This window comes from Podarcis cretensis (genome assembly GCF_951804945.1).
Source record: "Podarcis cretensis genome assembly, chromosome: 5".
Classification (NCBI taxonomy): Eukaryota; Metazoa; Chordata; class Lepidosauria; order Squamata; family Lacertidae; genus Podarcis; species Podarcis cretensis.
In genome coordinates this window covers 52,396,455-52,416,903 of record NC_137174.1, presented here as the reverse complement: position 1 = coordinate 52,416,903, position 20,449 = coordinate 52,396,455, and the positions used below count along the sequence as shown (strand labels likewise).

At 42.3% G+C, this 20,449-nt stretch overlaps 1 long non-coding RNA gene across 2 annotated transcripts in view; it reads left to right on the top strand.

The window, feature by feature from the left end:
* The window catches only part of LOC307216123, a 75,699-nt gene that overhangs the window by 36,806 nt on the left and 18,444 nt on the right, over window positions 1-20,449 (top strand). For both annotated transcript variants that reach the window (XR_013838918.1, XR_013838919.1), the window contains exon 4: window positions 6,811-7,044. This is a non-coding gene — a long non-coding RNA (uncharacterized lncRNA). The remainder of the gene's footprint in view (window positions 1-6,810; window positions 7,045-20,449) is intronic.

Sequence of the window (20,449 nt, the reverse complement as noted above, 5' to 3'; positions counted from 1 at the left end):
AAATGCTTGTTTACATATATAAAAAATGGCTGAGTGCAGACAGATGTTGATTTAGGTTAGGGTTTCCAGGATTTGCAACACATCTGTAGAGTAATGTTTTTTTATTATTGAGTAGATATAGGTTAGGCCTAATATGATGCATTCTACTATCAAGCAGCATATTGTAAGGGGCGTAGAATCTCAACCTTGCTGTAACGTGTTTCACCCAGAAGCAGCATCAAACCAGTTTAAATTTAGATATAAAACCTCACAGGCAAAATCCTTATAAGCATAATATACCAAAATGGAGAATCTAATTAGTGGAAATGATTGTGTGGTTTTATCTTGTGACATGTCATCCTATTTTCTAGGCAGCAAACTGTAGAGCATAGGGACAGGCTTTCTGGTTACTGCTTAATGTCATACTGTATGAAAATGCTTATTGTGTGGATCAGGATTCCATCGAGAGTCTTCACAAACCCATCTGCAGCTACCTGGAATGTGAACTGAGAATTTGAACACTTGTAATGTAACAGCTGAGGGACGCAGGTGGCGCTGTAGGTTAAAGCCTCAGCGCCTAGGACTTGCCGATCGAAAGGTCGGCGGTTCGAATCCCTGCGGCGGGGTGCGCTCCCGCTGCTCGGTCCCAGCGCCTGCCAACCTAGCAGTTCGAAAGCACCTCCGGGTGCAAGTAGATAAATAGGGACCGCTTACCAGCGGGAAGGTAAACGGCGTTTCCGTGTGCGGCTCTGGCTCGCCAGAGCAGCGATGTCACGCTGGCCACGTGACCTGGAAGTGTCTCCGGATAGCGCTGGCCCCTGGCCTCTTAAGTGAGATGGGCGCACAACCCCAGAGTCTGTCAAGACTGGCCCGTACGGGCAGGGGTACCTTTACCTTTACCTAATGTAACAGCTGTGATACTTTCCAATGTTGTAAACAGGGAAGACTGTGTGGAATTTTTATGATCCATTACTTGTTTGATCTCCCACTGCTTGGTTCAGAAAGTGAGGAGATTCCAGGTTTGCACCTTCAAGCATGGCTGTAGGATCCCTGTTGGAGAGTGTTGAGGTCACATTATCAAATATCTCATTAAATAAAATTGGCATAGTTGTCCCTCAAAGAGAAGGCTTGTTTTCAGCAACAAACATAGTATCTGTTTTGGTCCTAACTCTGACATTCAAGGATGATGTAAGTACTGTGGTCAGTTAAAGGTAAGCAGAAGCTAATGTCTGTGGAATGAGTTCTGTGCTAGCACAAGGCAGCAGTTGAGGGCTATAGAAGAGAATCTGGTACGTAGAAAGAGGCAAGGAATTCTCATTTTGCTGTTGACTGCTTATGACTGGGACTGTTTGAGGTTTTCATCTCCAGGTCTAAGAATTCCAGTTTTCATGCCCCATTTCAGATGGCAAAGTTCCACAAAGGCCTTTTCCACATGACCCATTTTGGGGAGATGCAACCTGATTTATTTGCACAAATGTTTGTGGTGAGGTTATACAGCTGTTTATTGAGTATTTGACCCGATTTGTGTCAAGCAAGTGTTATTCCACAATTTCCACTGCCTTTCCCCATTACTTTATTAACTGCAAAAAGTCTTGTATGTTTGTTTGTTTGCTGGAAGTAGGTTTGTTGCGCAGGAGTACCAAACCCACTTGAATTGCACAGTCTTGATGGCATACCTCTGAGAACCATTTGCTGGAGATTGTGAACCAGTGAGTGCTCTTGCCCTGGTTGTGGGCTTCCCACAAGTGTCTGGTGGGTATGTGAGAAACAGAACTACACGAGCCCCTAGTATGATCCAGCAGGGCTCTTCTTCCCATCATCTAAATGTGGCTGCATAGCTGCCAAGGTCATATTTTGCTTCTGTTTGGTGTGGCAATTTCACCTAGTGGCACTGGGTGGGTTTTGCATTAAATAAAAGCAACAGCAGCAGCATTGACAACAAAACTCTGGCTTCTTTCATGCAGAGCGGTCTGGCTTGCTTCTGTTGTGCTCAGGAGATTTTTAAAAAACCTTACAATTTTCCATGTTGTACCTCTTATTTTGATTGCTTCCACCAGCATGCCCTTTGGAAGGTACCCTTTTCACCCCACTGTATCTAACTAGCATCCCGAAGTGGTTTCAACAAAGGTGCTGCGAGGAGGTGGGGAATAGAATGATGAGGACCGACTTCTTTGTTCGCCTACAAATAATGCACTTGATGAAGGGATATTTTGCATGGTATATTATCTTTTAGCATCATCAGAGAGAAAAGCAAGAAATAAAGAAAAGGTGTTATTAAATGTGTGGCGTTAACATCATTATATCTAAAGATTTAAAAAACCCTGCCTGAAATCACCTTTGAGAGATACTGATTGAAAGCAGCTGCCAGTTTGGACGATGGTTTAGAGGGATATTCTATTGCTAAGCTACTAAATAAATCCCCTTTTGCCCTGCACTGCCTCCAGCAAGCCCTTAGCCTTTCCCACTCTTGCTTCCCCACACAGTTCCTCTATTTTCCCTCATAATCTCAGTCCTGATTCTCTTTTTCCCGTTCTTGTGAATGTTGGAGTCATGACCTTTGTGGTTTATAGGCCACGAGAGACTGAGCTAAATATGTTAGCACAGAGTCAAAACAAGTAATAGCTGGCCAATTAAATTAATAATCCATATTGTTACAATGTTTAACCACGGCTATTTCCTCAGTGGTCTGTTTAAATCACAGCCAAGTCCTGACCTATTAAAATGAATAACTGGAATTATGAGAAACCTCCATTTAATAAACACAGCAAGGAACGCAACACAATCAAGTATGAAATATTTATTGCAGCTTTTAACCAGCAGTTATCGAAGACTGGATTAATGAAGAAGGTTTAATTCCTGGTGAAGGCTTGGCAAAATGTTAAAACCCTCTATTTCCTTGCAAAACCAGTGTGGTGTAAAAAGAAGACAGGCAGAAACAGGAGGTTCACAATTTCTCTCACAATGCTCTCCAGAGGATCAAAGCAAGTGAAGCTCTGGGGAAATGAGGGCTACAGCCTTGGTTGTGATACAAACTGTCTCTCTTTTAACCATTACAATTTCTGCCAGTTGCCATTCTACAGAGAGCAACGTTGGACAGCATATATCAAGGGTGAGATTGAGTTTGCGTGTCAACCTACTGCATTAAACCATAACCTGGAAAACCTTTGGGGAATAACGTTTTTTAAAGTGTCTTCTTGTTTTCTCTTCATAAAAAATAATCAGGATGTGTTTATTTCATTTACCCTTCAAATACAACATTTTAATCTGTTCTGGAGCAGTTTGGAATCAGCAATGCTTGTTTTTTCTTTAAGGTGAGCATTAAGAGCCATGGGTTAAAGCCTCAGCGCCTAGGGCTTGCCGATCGAAAGGTCGGCGGTTCGAATCCCTGCAGCGGGGTGCGCTCCCGCTGCTCGGTCCCAGCGCCTGCCAACCTAGCAGTTCGAAAGCACCTCCGGGTGCAAGTAGATAAATAGGGACCGCTTACCAGCGGGAAGGTAAACGGCGTTTCCGTGTGCGGCTCTGGCTCTGGCTCTGGCTCTGGCCAGAGCAGCGATGTCACGTTGGCCACGTGACCCGGAAGTGTCTCCGGACAGCGCTGGCCCCTGGCCTCTTAAGTGAGATGGGCGCACAACCCCAGAGTCTGTCAAGACTGGCCCGTACGGGCAGGGGTACCTTTACCTTTACCTTTAGGTTGTTCATATCTAGGTTCAAGTCCAGCAAGCTTTACTGGTATCTCTTAATCATCTCCAAGTTCCATACTTTCCTTTTCTGCTTAGGACCGACTGACAGCCAGACATCCTATTTGGGTGGGGACCCTCTGCCTCTGGTAATCCCAACTATCAAGAATCAAGCCTCCTCCTCATACTGGTTCAGTTAGTCCAGAATTTGCCAGTCTGGTGCCCTCCATATGCTTTGCACAGCAACTCTCATCAGCTCCAGGCAGTAGGACCAATGGTCTAGTAATTGTCCATAGAATCTGGATGGAACGAGGTTGGCAAAGGCTATGCCTGTCTATGCTGTTTTTAAATCCTGCATAGCAGTCTGGTGCCCATCAATAGCAGTGCCAGAGTTGTGCCAGGAATCAGGGATGCGAGGAGACATAGAGTCAGTGCCACAGACCAAGCTAGGAGTAAAGGCCCAGCCCAAACAGGAAATCATAGCTGTTTTGATCTAGGAAGTCCCAATAGCTAGTCTGGATGGGCAGAACCTCTTCAGAGCCTGAGAATATACTGCCAGGAAGATGATCAAGCCATAGTACTGATGGCTCTCAATATGTGGCCTCTGTTTCCTAATCAATTAGTCTATCAGTATTGATTTTATTATCTGCATACCTGACTTTGTTTGCATATAGACTGCACAAACCTGAAATTAAAATCCCAAATTTTAAGTTCCCCTGAGTCTGTTAGAGTATGTTTTCCCCTTCGTAATGAAATTTTAGGAATAGCAACATGCACATGTTTTAATTTATATGCGAAACATTTCCAAGGGTTCTAGTTAGTGGCAAGATTTCTGTTTGAAGTTAATAAATTGATGTCTTTTGAAAATAGGAATGCCAGGTCATATTAACTACGGATTCCAGGCGACATGCAGAAAGGGCCAGGGAGTAAGAAAAAAAATCTTATTAAATGCTACCGAATATGTAGATACCATATATTAATATTTTTATTTCTTTCTGCTTTTTCATTTGCCATTCTCCTCCTTTGAGATGCAATAAAACAGATGTTGTCTTATTTTTAAAGTGTGGAAGATGATGTCCTATTTAATTTCCTCCCAAACAAGACAATATGGCTCTCCAAATACAGCTTGACAGAGAGAGCGGGGGAGGGGGGTTAGAAATTTGCAGATCAAAGATCAAAGTGTATAGTGCTCCACCTTAAATCCCTCCCACCCTATTAAGACCCCCCTTTAGATGAGGCTCAGAAACAAATTTCTCACACATCAATGATACCTCCGTAATCAATTTCAAATAGCCCTTTGCACAAGGATGCAAATCTTGGCTTTCTCTTAATAAAGCATTTTAGAAGATGGATGTACTGATCTGGTATTATTAAATGAAAAGTGGTCCCTTTTTAATCTAGAGATGCAGGGGCGTTAGTAACAGAGTGAATCAAAGGCCTGGTCTATTTCTCTTCCTAATTATCAATAGTGTTTTATAATCTTATTAATATTGATACACAGTATACTGAAGATCTGTTAACGTATAATGTATGTGGAGGATAATTAACGAGATCCGAGTCAGATCAATCGCCTATTTGACAGCAAACGGTGTGTGGCTTATAAATTATACATATCCTAGGTATGGCTAGAAATGTTTAAAGTTTCAGTCCAATCCTTCCACTTAGAGCACTGGGGGGAAAGTGATGAACTTAAAGGCGCAATCCCTTGCCTGCTAGGTTTATACTGTACACTCGGAGGAATAAGTCTTATTTAAAAATCAAAAGAGCTCCATTAACTGCCAAGATCTCAAAGCAGCCCGGAAAACACACCTTCTCCTTGTGAAGTGCAGCAAAACAAAAGGCAAAACCTTGTAAGAAAACGGCTGATTAATGAAATTGAGGGGATTTCTCTCCCTTTCCCTCTTTGATTTAAGAGAGGAGGCAGCAGGCGGGATGTTCCAAATGACAGATCTCATCCCATGTCTTTCCACTGGCCTTTAACGAGGTTAGACTTTGCCAGCGCAGTAAATACAATTAATAATCCCAATTAATATTGCATGCTTTGGTAAGTCTGAGAGCATGAAAGCTTTTTTGCAGATTACTGTACATTCCCCAAAGCGCACATGTGGAGTGATGAGAGGGGAAATGGGGAAATGCAACTTCCCTTTGTGTGAGTGTGTGTGGTGGTTGCTACTAAGGTAAATGGGCTGAGATGAAAGGAAATGTCAATTTTAACAAAAATAACATTATTACTATTAATAATTTACCTAAGGGATATGACCCAATGTGTTAATAACACATCAAGGATGTGAAGTTTCACCAAAGAGTAAGAGATGCCTCAGATTTCCTTTGCTGTTGCACATCAGACCCAAGATATGGTCCATGTATCATATACCCCATAGAATCAATTTTGTCCTTTATATAACAGCTTGATCAGACATTGCTGAAATGTAGGGCAAGGCAAACAGAACCCCATTCTATAGGTGGGAGGAGGCAGATGAGGTCTGTCCTGTGGCTACCAGAATTCATTGCAAAGGGTTGAAAGCGTATGAATGAACTGGGGCATTCAATGACAGCTAAGCAGAGTCAAGCATGGAATAGTGGGAATTAAAATCAAAATCTGCAAAGGACTGCTTTCAAACATCAAATCAAGACAATTTGCTAATGTTGGCAGGAATTATCTCCATGACCACATTCATGATCCTGAGTTTTTGTAAAATATATTAAAATATATATTAAACAACTCAATGTCATCAAGCTTAGACATGCTTATTTAATTTAAATCAATTTAGGTTAGCAATGAGCATTGCACTGGGGAATATTTATTCTTCATTAGCCCTACCAGCTATTAAGAGCTGATAGCATGAAGTGAGTCTGCACATCTAGTTGTGAATCAACATCACATGTGCAGCGCCTGTTTAAATATGCAGTTCACAATTCAATTACCATTGCTAGATTAGGAGGGGAAATGTTATCATATGGCATATTGATTCAAGTAAAATAATAGAGACCTAACTTGAGATATAATTTGGGTCTGTGAGGTCGTCCTCATTTTTATACTTCCCAGTATTTCACAACTCTGTGTTTTATTCAAAAAGACTGTAGTCCAGTGATTGAAAAACTCTAATTGTATGCACCATCACCACTGGTTTAGATTACATACCTTCTTTTTTAGGAGAATAGCAACCATCCAGGATAGGTTGTCAACCCAGCAACTTGACTCAAGAACCAGCAACCCACAAAGCCTCCATCTTTTCAGGATTCAACTTCAGTTTATCCAGTTTATTCAGCCAATAACAGTTACTGCGGTGGGCCTGACTTGCTGTGCCACCCAGCTACCAGCCCAGCACCGCTACTGGAAGACCATAGAATGCTGACCTTGCCGCTGCCCTGCCCTAGCCCTGTCCAGGTAAGCTGTAGCGCTGCCAGCACCAGCCTGTTACATGCATTGCTACTGCACCCAGCCTACGATTGCCTCCAGGAGCTGGTCTAGCCCCTGCGTAGTTGATCAAGACATTAAATGCAGGCATGGCTAGTGGCAACAGAGCACAAAGCTCTTATGAGAGCTTTGCGAGTCAAGCTAATGAAACGCCAATACTCAGACAGCGCTCTTCCTATTCAGTGAAGCTGTCAACCTGTGCATGCGCAACGGCAGTCTCAAGTGTACATGCCTCAGTTTAACCATGGTTTACATTTGCAATCTGGATAGAAGCTGCTTTGAGCAGAAATGCATCAAACAGCCATCTTTCACAAGAAACCTCACGATACCTATGGACTGTGGCAATTTTATGTACAGGCACCCCTCCCCCTTTGAGCAATCAACTCGCATGCAACCACATGTACACGTGACACTAGGAAATAAATACCATACTTTTCCATGTATAAGACTATGATTTTTTTTTACTGAAAAATTATGTTTAAAACAGGGGGTGGTCTTATACATGGGTAGTGCCTAGCGGGGACTTGGGATTGGTTGGTTTCGTGAGCTGGAGATGGTCTGCAGCGTGTTATTGGGGTCAGCGGCAAGGAGTGGCTTTGATTGGGAGTTGCTGCGTCAATTGGCTGCTTCTACCAGTGAGGGGACAGATGTTAGGAGGAGTGTTAGCATTGGCCAGGCGGGTGAGTGATATTCAGCAATCCCCCCCAAAAAAAGCTCAACAACTCTGGGCCACCCTCCCCCCCCAAAGCTGAACAAATCTCCCCCCATTTTCTAAAATTTTAGTCCTCCAAACTAGGGGGCGTCTTATACATGAAGGCGTGTTATATACGGAAAAGTATGGCAATTCAATTCAAACCCTGAAATGGTGGGAGAGAGCTGGAGAGTCCTTGTGGCTCGTGAGGAGGACACCCCCCCCCCGAGCCCGAGAAAAACAGTGAGGGCCGAGGAAGCCTGGAAGAGACAGACGGTCCAATGGAGCTTTGTTTATGCTGCTCAGCATCCCCACCTAGCAGCTGGTGTGCAGGGTAGCGCAGCAGCAGCAGCTACTTTTCCGCACATCCTCAAGCCTACCGCCAGCCCCTGAGCTTCAATTCTAGTTGTGGATATGTTTTGGATACAGTATTTTGAGTATGGATTGAAGACAAAGTGGCAGAGAGGGTGCTCCCCACATTTAGCAATTTCACTTATGTGTTCGGGGGCCCAGAAAGTAACCCCTGCGAGGGTGGGGGGACTCTTGTATTGCCTTAAAAAGCCAGCATTTTTATGTAACGCATCTAAATCAGGGTTGGGGAACCTGTGGCCATCCAGGTGTTGCTAGATTACAACTCCCCAAATCCCCAGCAATTGGCTATGCAACATCTGGAGTTCAATAGCACCTGTCAGGGACATGCCCAGCAGAGAGGAATCTGCAGAGGAAGAGAAATTGGCTGCACCTGAGTCGCCAAGAAGTAGGAGGTGGAGCAAGTGATCAGAGCAGAGGCGGGCCAGCAGGAGGCGGGGCAGGACGTGGTGCATATCTGGCCTTGGGAGGGGTCAGAAGCCAGTTGAGTCAACTGACTCTGATGGCAAAGGATGAGTTGTGGAAGCTTGGACTGCTGTAAGCCTGTTGTTGAGAAATAAGCCTCAGCTACTTAAACTGCCAGCATTCTGTGTCTTGTGTGGGAGAAGCGCTAAACCTCAGTGGCATAGCGTGGGGGGTGCAGGGGGGGCTGGCCGCACCGGGCGTAACATCTGGGGGTTAGGGTTAGGGGGCGCAAATCCATGGGTTAGGGGGCTCAAATTACTTGCCTTGCCCCGGGTGCTAACAACCCACGCTACGCCACTGCTAAACCTGACATCATCTGGGCATGTGCAAGTTCCCCATCCCAGCTCTGAAGTAAGAGCTGGTTTTCTTAAAATGTATTATATTACAAAGAACTATAGACAACTGCTTTTCAAAATGCATGCTTAATATAACGTGTTTTGAGACAGAATAGAAAGATGCTAGGAAAAGTCAACTAAAAAGACAAAGGTAGTAAATTATTTTAATCTTGCTATTTTAGATATTTAGACGGTTTTTTTTTTAAAAAAAGAAGAAACCACATAGATAATTTTAGCTCATATTTTAAGAAGAAACAAGATATTGGGAATAGAATTGGTGTTTCTGGACAATTTTTAATTATGGATGACAATGCATTTTTTCTGAAAATATAAACTTTCATTTTGAAAAGCCTTTATATATGAGGCAATTATGTAAATTTAGTAAAACAAACAATTATTCAGGATAATTATTAACTCACCAATTGAAAAGAAACAGGTTTTAAAAGTGTGAAACCTTGGCTGAATCATGACTTTCTTCTCTTTATCTCTCTCTTGCAAAACATGACATATTTGACTATGTAAGTCTGTTTTTTTATAATAATTTTTTATTCATTTTCCAAACATTTTTATACAATCAACTCATATTAACTCTCACATTCATCAATTTTTGACTTCCCTCAGTTTCTCTGCCAATCTTTCGTTAAAATTTCTATTGTTAACGCATTTCTGAACTTATTATTGCCTTTAACCATTCCTCTTCCTTTCTCCTACTTCTTTTTTACAATATTTCTTAATTTTTCACAGAGACTCTTCAAAACCAACAAGCGTTGTCTGTGCATCACATATGCTTTTCAGATAATCTGTAAATTTCCCCCAGTCCTCGATAAACTTTTGGTCTTTCTGATATCGAATCTTCCCAGTCAATTTATCCAATTCTGCATATTCAGTCAGTTTCATTCTCCATTCTTCTACAGTTGGAATTTCTTCCTGCTTCCATCTTTGCGCCAGAAGTATTCTTGCAGCTGTTACAGCATATTGGAAAAGTTTACAATCTTTTCTATTAATTTCATTACCTACCAATCCTAGTAAGAAGGCTTCTGGTTTTCTAACAAATGTATATCTCAACATCTTTTTCAATTCCTTATATATCGTTTCCCAGAAGCCTTTCACCTTTTTGCATTCCCACCACATATGATAGAAAGTTCCTTCTCTTTTTTTACATTTCCAACACTTGTTACATGTTTTATACATTTTACCTAATTTAACTGGCGTTATGTACCATCTATATACCATTTTCATTACATTTTCCTTCAACGCGGTACACGCCGTAAATTTTAACCTTTCATTCCATAATGTCGTCCAATCATCATATTGTATATTATAGCCAAAGTCTCTAGCCCAATGTATCATTACTGATTTCACCTCTTCATCTTTTGTATGCCATTCCAACAACATTCTATACATTTTAGACAATTTTTTATACTCATTATTCAATACCTCTATTTGAAATTTTGATTCTTTCCCTTCATATCCACACATTTTACAGTCTTTTTTAAACATTTCACTAATCTGGTAGTAGTGCAACCAATCATGAACAAGTTCTTTCACCTCTTCATAAGTCTTCATTTTCCATTTCCCCCCCTCTCTTACTATCAATTCTCCATAAGTTATCCACCTCCCCCTCATGTTTATCTTTTTCACACTCATCACTTCCAATGGTGAAAGCCAATGGGGGAGTCTTGGTTCGAACAAATTTTTATACCTCTCCCACACCTCTATCAATGATCTTCGGAAGATGTGGTTTTCAAATCCTTTATGATTTTTTTCCTTTTCATACCACAGATACGCATGCCACCCGAATCTATTATCAAATCCTTCTAAATCTAACGACTCTCCATTCACTAATTTAATCCATTCCTTTAACCAACAGAGACATGATGCTTCATAATATAGTTTCAAGTCTGGCAGGGCGAAGCCACCTCTTTCTCTCGCATCTGTTAATAACTTAAACTGAATCCTTGGCTTCTTGCCCTGACAGATGTATCTTGAAACTATTTTTTGCCATTCTTTGAAAATTTATGCCCCTTTTATTATCGGTAGTGATTGGAATAGAAATAACATCCTTGACAGCACACTCATCTTTATCGTAGATATCCTTCCCCAAAAAGATAGCTTCAATCTTCCCCACACCTCCAGATCCCTTTTTATCCCATTCCAAACAGGTACATAGTTATTTTGAAACAAATCAATATTCTTGGGGGTTAACCATACTCCTAAATATTTCACTTTATTCACCACTTCCAGCCCTGTACTTTGTTGCATTTCTTCTATTAATTCTTGGTCCATATTTTTTGCAATAATTTTAGTCTTTCTCTTGTTTAAATAAAAACCTGCAACTTGACCAAACTGTTCTATTTCTTCTAGGATTCGTTTAACACTTCCCGCTGGCTCTTCTACCATCATGTAAGTCTGTTTTTAAGCATAATCAACATGGGCTGTAATAGAAAGTATCAAATAAATATCACATATTCCATTGTGGATTTTAAAGTTTGATATATCCCATACTGATATATACTTTTAGATGAAGTCATAGCTTACACATACTTAAAATAAATAAATATTGTCTTCATATTAAATAATAGTACCATATTTCCACTCCACAGTAAACCAATGTAAATTAGTTTCTTTAAAAACCCTTCATTTCCATCCTTTAACTGCCCCTATAATCATGTAGCTCCCAATTTTGAAACAGTTTATATAATTATATGAGTTTTACACCATGCCCTGAAGGTTACCACGTATGTACATTTATACATCCATATCCATACAAATTCGTGCTCTGGAACTAATCTACACATCATAATTAACACAGAAAATCCAGGCATTTTCTCTCTAATTCTTTAGGAAAGAATTAGGAGTCTATGTGCTGTCATAAGGTCACTAGCAGTAAAGACTTCATTACCCTGAAGAAATGCACTATGGAAAATGTGCTGGTCTGTTATGAATTCAAAACATAATTTTATTATAGATATTTGCCAGTCAAAATGGTGAACACAATAATTTGTATTAAAAAACTCCCTTGGAAATGTATTTCTTGGCTACTGATGAATACCTACTAATAGTTGTGCTTGGTAGGCATAGTAAAATATTATAGTGATCCTATACCCATTTACCTCTTGGTAAACCTCACTGAACTCAATGGGACTTATTTCTGAGTAGGAATGGGATGTACTGTTATATATCACAACCATATCCATTTCTATATCATATTATGGGGTGTATGAGGTGTTGGGGTGGAGTGGTACCTCTGATACATGCTGCTCCTTCTCAGGTTGTTTGTCCATCTTTAGTCCCTACCCTGCACTCACCTCTCACTGGTGGTTCCTAGAACAGAGTGGTTCAACACATGGTCCGAGGGCCACATGTAGCCCTCAAGGCCTTTTTTGGTGTCCCCTGGCAACATTTAATGCCTCCCTCATCATTTACACTGTCTTCCCAAAGCCTGGTAAGTGAGGCGTTTTACTTCCCAGAGTCCTCCCGCCTCCTTTCCAAAGCCTAGTTAGCATTTTCCCAGCATTGGGGAGGAGGTGGGTGGGCTCTAGGAACCTGCCAGAGGAAAGGGGAGGGGCAAACGGAAATATGGGTGAGCTCTGAGCATCAGTGCATTGAATGCAATTCTACGTCATGGAGTTTGATGTTTATTGTTTTCATAGAATCATAGAATCATAGAGTTGGAAGAGTCCACAAGGGCCATCGAGTCCAACCCCCTGCCAAGCAGGAAACACCATCAGAGCACTCCTGACATATGGTTGTCAAGCCTCTGCTTAAAGACCTCCAAAGAAGGAGACTCCACCACACACCTTGGCAGCAAATTCCACTGTCGAACAGCTCTTACTGTCAGGAAGTTCTTCCTAATGTTTAGATGGAATCTTTTTTCTTGTAGTTTGGAACCATTGCTCCGTGTCCGCTTCTCTGGAGCAGCAGAAAACAACCTTTCTTCCTCCTCTATGTGACATCCTTTTATATATTTGAAAATGGCTATCATATCACCCCTTAACCTCCTCTTCTCCAGGCTAAACATGCCCAGCTCCCTTAGCTGTTCTTCATAAGGCATCGTTTCCAGGCCTTTGACCATTTTGGTTGCCCTCCTCTGGACACGTTCCAGTTTGTCAGTGTCCTTCTTGAACTGTGGTGCCCAGAACTGGACACAGTCCTCCAGGTGAGGTCTGACCAGAGCAGAATACAGTGGCACTATTACTTCCCTTGATCTAGATGCAATACTCCTATTGATGCAGCCCAGAATTGCATTGGCTTTTTTAGCTGCCGCGTCACACTGTTGGCTCATGTCAAGTTTGTGGTCAACCAAGACTCCTAGATCTTTTTCACATGTACTGCTCTCAAGCCAGGTGTCACACATCTTGTATTTGTGCCTCTCATTTTTTTTGCCCAAGTGCAATACTTTACATTTCTCCCTATTAAAATTCATCTTGTTTGTTTTGGCCCAGTTCTCTAATCTGTCAAGGTCGTTTTGAAGTGTGATCCTGTCCTCTGGGGTGTTAGCCACCCCTCCCAGTTTGGTGTCATCTGCAAATTTGATCAGGATGCCCTTGAATCCATCATCCAAGTCGTTGATTAAGATGTTGAATAAGACCGGGCCCAAGACAGAACCCTGTGGCACCCCACTAGTCACTCTTCTCCAGGATGAAGAGGAACCATTGATGAGCACCCTTTGGGTTCGGTCAGTCAGCCAATTACAAATCCACTGAGTGGTAGCATAGTCAAGTCCGCATTTTACCAGCTTCTTTACAAGAATATCATGGGGCACCTTGTCAAATGCCTTGCTGAAATCAAGGTAGGCTACATCCACTGCGTTCCCTTCATCTACCAGGGTTGTAATTCTGTCAAAAAACGAGATCAGGTTAGTCTGATACGACTTATTTTTCAGAAATCCATGCTGACTATTGGTGATCACAGTATTCCTTTCTAGGTGCTCACAAACTGTTTGCTTAATGATCTGCTCCAGAATCTTCCCTGGTATTGATGTCAGACTGACCGGGCAGTAATTATTTGGGTCCTCTCTTTTCCCCTTTTTGAAAATAGGGACAACATTTGCCCTCCTCCAGTCTGCCGGGACTTCGCCTGTTCTCCAGGAATTCTCAAAGATGACTGCCAGTGGTTCTGAGATCACATCTGCCAGTTCTTTTAATACTCTTGGATGCAGTTCATCTGGCCCTGGAGACTTGAATACATCTAAACTAGCCAAGTATTCTTGTACTATCTCCTTAGTTATTCTGGGCTGTGTTTCCTCTGCTGAATCATTTGCTCCAAATTCTTCAGGTCGGGCATTGTTTTCTTTATCGGAGAAGACTGAGGCAAAGAAGGCATTGAGGAGTTCAGCCCTTTCTGTGTCCCCTGTTTGCATTTCACCATCTTCTCCTCTGAGTGACCCCACTGTTTCTTTGTTCTTCCTTTTGCTACGAACATACCCATAAAAGCCTTTTTTGTTGCTTTTAACCTCTCTAGCAAGCCTGAGTTCATTCTGTGCTTTAGCTTTTCTGACTTTGTGTCTACACGTGCTGGCTATTTGTTTGAATTCCTCTTTGGTGGTTTCCCCCCTTTTCCATTTTTTGTACACATCCTTTTTTAATCTTAACTCAGTTAAAAGTTCTTTAGATAGCCACCCTGGCTTCTTTAGGCACCTTCCATGTTTCCGTCTCATTGGTATTGCCTGAAGTTGTGCTTTTACTATCTCCCTCTTAACAAACTCCCAGCCATCATGAACTCCCTTTCCTTTTAGTATTACTGTCCATGGGATCTCACCCAGCACTTCCCTAAGTTTTATGAAGTCGGCTTTCTTAAAGTCAAGAAATTGAGTCCTAGTATGCTTGGCTGCTCCTTTCCGCTGTATAGTAAACTTCAGAAGAGCATGATCACTCGCACCTAATGATCCTTCCACTTCTACCCCACTAACCAGGTCATCAACATTGGTTAGGACCAGATCTAAAATGGCTGTTCCTCTTGTTGCTTCTCCCACTTTCTGGACAACGAAGTTGTCTGCAAGGCCAGTGAGGAATCTGTTTGACCTTATGCTCTTGGCTGAGTTTGACATCCAGCAAATATCCGGGTAATTGAAGTCCCCCATTACTACTATCTCCCTTCCTTTTGCATGCTTGGCCATCTGTTCCAGGAAGGCATCATCTATGTCCTCCGTTTGGCTTGGGGATCTATAGTAAACTCCCACAATGAGATCCCTGTTATTCTTCTCTCCCTTAATTTTGACCCAAATGCTCTCACTTTGGCTTTGAGGTTCTAAATCTTGGATCTCTTCACAGGTATACACATCCCTGACATATAACGCCACTCCTCCTCCTTTCTTGTCTGGTCTGTTTCTCTGAAATAGATTGTAACCCTCCATTATTACATTCCAGTCGTGGGACTTATCCCACCAGGTTTCAGTGATGCCTATTATGTCATATTTAGTTTGCTGTACCAAGAGCTCAAGCTCATCTTGTTTGTTACCCATGCTTTGCGCATTAGTGTACAGACATTGAAGTCCATTAATCATTCCCCCGTGTCTCTTATTTAAGGATTTTTTCCTCCCACCACTAGGTCTGCGTGCTGTTTGCTCCATTTGGTCTATGACATTTGGATGATCATGTTCATCAACTGATAGACTCCTACCTTCAGGAGCACTGTCTCCCTCCCCCACATTAGTCAGTTTAAAGCCCTCCTGATGAGGCTTCTGAGATTTTTGGCAAAAACATTCCTCCCAACCGTTGTGAGGTGCAGCCCATCGCTTGCCAGAAGTCCATCTTCAAGAAACTGTAGTCCGTGATCTAAGAATCCAAACCGTTCCTGTTTACACCATTTGCGAAGCCAGCTGTTCACTTCCACTATTTTTCTCTCTCTCCCTGGGCCACGTCGTTCAACTGGGAGGACAGATGAGATGACAATTTGTGCATTTAATTGCTTCAATTTCCTGCCCAGAGCCTCATAGTCTCTTTTGATATTCTGTAGGCTATTGCTTGCAGTGTCATTGGTTCCCACATGAACCAAGAGGAAGGGGTATTTGTCAGTGGGTTTTATGATTCCTTGTAGTCGTTCAGTTACATCTTGGATCTTAGCCCCGGGGAGACAGCACACTTCCTGAGACATCTTGTCAGGCCCACAGATCACTGCTTCTGTTCCCCTCAGTAGGGAATCCCCTATCACCACTACACGCCTCCTCTTAGGTTTGGTCGGGGTTCTTCTGTGATCTGTCCATTCCAAGGTCGCCTGCACATTCCCTGAGGACTGACTTTGCTGCTCGTCTTCATATACCTGATCGACTGTAATGAGGGAGAGATCCTCAAATGGAGTCTGCTCTTCGTCTTCCATTCTAGGGGAGAGGACCTCAAAGCGATTGTGTATTTCTAAACAATCAGAGCGAACCCTGGGCCTCCTACTTCTTTAAGTCACGTTTCTCCATATATCTGGCTCCTGTGTTGGTGAACTAGCCTCCTTCTCAGGGGAGTCCCCTGTCTCCTCCTTGGTGGAAACGGTGTGCTCTGTTGCTTCCAAGAAGAGCTCCAGCTCTCTAATTCTTTGGAGCGTAGCCACACGTTCCTCCAGTTGCTGGACTTTGTCTTTTAAGAGGGCAATCAACATGCAATTGCTGCAGGTAAAGCTGCCTGCAACCTTTGGCAAGATGGCAAACATTGTGCAGGAACCGCAGGCGACTGCAGCTGTTCCCTCACTCTCCATCTTGAGAACGTGTCGTTGGGGCTGGCTACTGCTCTGATAAGCTCCTCCCACAGCTAATCACCTACCTCAACAGAAACCCTGCCCCCTCTGACCTTTGCACAGGGAGAGCAGCTAATCAGCCACAAGAAACACACACAGGAGAAAACCCTTTTTGCTCCTTCTTCAGCTGCTGCCCTACAAGCTCTGTTTTGATGTTTTCCATACTGCAGGTAATTTTTTTGGTATTGTTTTGCATATTATTATTTTTTGCTTTCACTTTGTAAATCCTTTGTGAGCTTTTGTGATGCAAAGTAGTATATTATTATTTTTATTAGTGACTTACCAAATCACTTTCCAATCCACTGTATCAAGGTGACACAGAAGATAATTTAAAACAGTTCAAAACACAAAAGCAACAAATACACTTAAAACAAACTGAAACCTTAACAAATATATGTTTTTATCTCCACATATTGCGCAAAAGAATGTTATAGCTATACTAATGCCACATAACTAAATTGCTCATCATTGTGGTGCTCCACCTAGTCACGTGGCAAAAATATTAGTTGTTCCCACACTTGATAATGTATATCTTATCTGTATATGCACCTGATATCTATAGCTGCAATTTTGAATCAACTCATTGTGTGATTCATTTGATTTCAGCAGGGATACTGTACTTGCGTGTAATAATTTCAGAACCGTGGTTGCTGGAGTCCAAGAGATGTTGTTGTTGAGGCATGATTGCTAAATTATAATTACCGGTAGTAGTACAGTTTAGGAGGCACTGCAGTTCAGCAGTTTATTCACCTTTGATTTATACATCAGCCAGTCTACTTATCTATCATCTTCTGAGTGCTTTTGAATAAGAAAAAAAACATTTAATGGCATCAAATACCCCCCCCCCCATTTCCTAAATAAAAGTTTCCTTCCATACTGTCTACTTGATTGCTTAATGCAAACACTAAAGTATTCAGAAGTAATGTTAGTTAGATGAGGAACGGACTTCCACATCTGCAATAGGAAGCTTTGTCCTCATCCACAGGAACTCTTCAATTTCAGTGGGGGAGAGTTAAGCACATCTTTAATTTTCTTTAATTATGTGAGATTTAGATTATCCTGAATGTCTGGACTGAGTCTAGATTTGTTCTTGAGATGACCCCCTCTGGATTGTGTAGGGCTACCCAAGCGAACTGAGCCAAAATGAAGCTAGATCTAAAAGTTGGTCCTTTTAGGGATGGATCAAAGCTCAGTGGCAGAGCACATAAATACTTGAAGAAAGTGCCAGTCCTACTCCATGGTACCTCCAGGTAAAATGGAATCGGTAGCAGATTGTGGTAAAGTCTCTGGAGACTACAAGGCTCTGGAGGAGCAGGGAAACACAAAGCAGACAATAGTGGATCAGATGTGGGAGAGGGGAGTCTGATCAGGTGTGAAGCGGCTTCTTCCTCTCCTGTCTCCAAACTAGTTTGAGGTTTGGGTGAAGGAGAGACAAGATAGAACATTTCCCCTCATCTAAATTTATTTAAACCACTATGCACTCATCTGGGAGAAAAATGTTCCTGTCACAGGCAATCACATCTTCTAAATTATTGAGGTTAGTGTTGTGGCATCTTTAACTGGAACAACTTTCAGTGTGTAGCTTGGCTCCTTCGCAGAACTCATTCTCAGCTATTTGCTCTGCCAGAGCCTTCCTGCAATGCTTTCACTCTCTGCTTGGGCCACATTGCGGACTAGAAGGATTTTCTAGTCTACTCTTAAAACAGCAGGTTAGATTAGACAGCCTTTTGATTCTTTTCAGCTGGTTCCATGATGCACAGTCCCGTTTATTGAGATTCATAGTCTACCCTAGTTTAATAGCAAAGGGCAGTGACACCAACTGGACTTAAAACAGATACTGAGCTGATTTTTACTTTCTTCAAGAGTCACTATGGGTGGGAGATAATAAAAATGTCTGTCCTTACCGCAAGGAGGGGGAATTTGCGGCCCTCCAGATGTTGTTAGACTACAGTTCCTATCATCCCTGACCATTGGCTGTGCTGCCTGGGGCTGATGGGAGGTGGAGTCCAACAATATCCCGAGAGTTAGAACATTCCCCATCCCTGCCTTGCAGGGGTTTTGGAAGGATTATAACTAGTTAATATGCATGAGATGCCCTCAAAGCATTAGTTGAAGAGCAGTAATATCCCTTTGTTGGTAATACTGGGGGGGGGGGGTTAGTCCTAACATTTGAGAAAAGTTTTTTTAGACACTAGCTTATTGGTGTTGACCCATTTATGATTTTACCATTTGTGGACAAAAATGTCCATTTGGGTCTATGCCACAACAGAAATACTATGTATTCCTTCAGGTATTGCATTCTCTATAGGCACAATCTTGCAAACTACCAATTACTGTGGACTCAGTTGAGCAAATTAGTTATCTCGGTAACTCCATTAGGGTGTTTGTGTTCTCTTACAGCTCTGCTGATTCAGCAAGAGTGCTCAGACTCAGCTGCTTCTAGGATTGAGGTTTATAATCCACCATCGAGGGAAAGGTGGGGGCACGCACACACAATCTTGCAATGCAAGTACAGAATGTGCTTTAGAAAACAACCACATTCATGCACAGGTAACTTTTAAGAGTGCTAAATAAGCTGTACATCTTTTATTAAGACATATAATAAATGAAAATAACCATTTAAGTGGGGAGGAAAGTTCTAGTAATGCATCAAACCATTTCCCCCCCTGTACAAATTGTTCTCTGTATTAATATCACATCTCTTATATTGTCTAGAGAAGTTCTAAAGAATCTCTGTTCCCACCCACTCCCAACTGTCTAGGTAAAAGTTCGCACTGATATTGGTATTGGGAGAGTTCTGAAATGACCTTGAAAGGAAGGTCATATTGTGTTTTAATAGCTGTCTGAAGTTCAGACAATAGGAGAAGCAAAGAGGCAGCTGTATTTGTGGTCCAGTCCCTGGGTTAACCTCAACAGGCTGTGCTTTGGGGTTGAGGTAGGGAGTCTAGTCAGATCTGAATCCAGCAATTAACAAAAGCTAGAGTTCACCCCACCCCCCGCTTGCACTGCACTAATGGACCACTAGAGCAAGCTTCCTCAGGCTAGCATAGTTGCATTTATATTTGAATGGGAAAAAGCCGTTTAGACCTCAGGCACAATCCTGCAGATCAAATCTGCACACATAATTGGAACTTCCTTCTTGCTATTTAGAACCAGGAAAAAACCTGAGTTCCAAGCACTAGGAGAACTGTACCTAAAATATCCGGCTCACAGTGGGCTCTGATTTGTGGCCTTTGCCTATGCAAAGTGCCTGCTTGAGTCATGCCTGATTGACAACCCACAAACACTTGTGTGCCCTGCAAACGTCTGGAAGACTCATTTGGTTTGGAGTTGCCTTGCTGTCAATTATGCGTGCCTGGAGTGGGACAAATTTCCTTGCTTTAGTTAACTATGGTTTTAAAAGGTGTGTGTGCATAGATAGATCATAAGAACACAGGAAGCTGCTCTGAGTCGGACCAGCTCAGTACTGCCCACACTGAATTGTAGTGTCTGTCAGTCTGGGGGTTTCTCCAAGACCTACAAGGAGAAGCTGATGATTGGACTGGGATCTTTTGTGTGCATAGCAGCTAATCTGCCATGGAGTTCAAGCCCCGTCGCCTTGCTTTCCCCTAAAGTTTTGTCTGCTGCCACTGGCTCAAGAGGCGAGGTTTCAAAGTGGTAGACTATAGTTTATTCCCTGCTTCATCCTTGAAGTAGCCTGCAATAATATCTGTTAACATTTTAAAATAATGAAAAGAGACAACCACATATACCAGTTGCTGAGTCTCAAAGATGGGGACAGTGCTTTTGCACT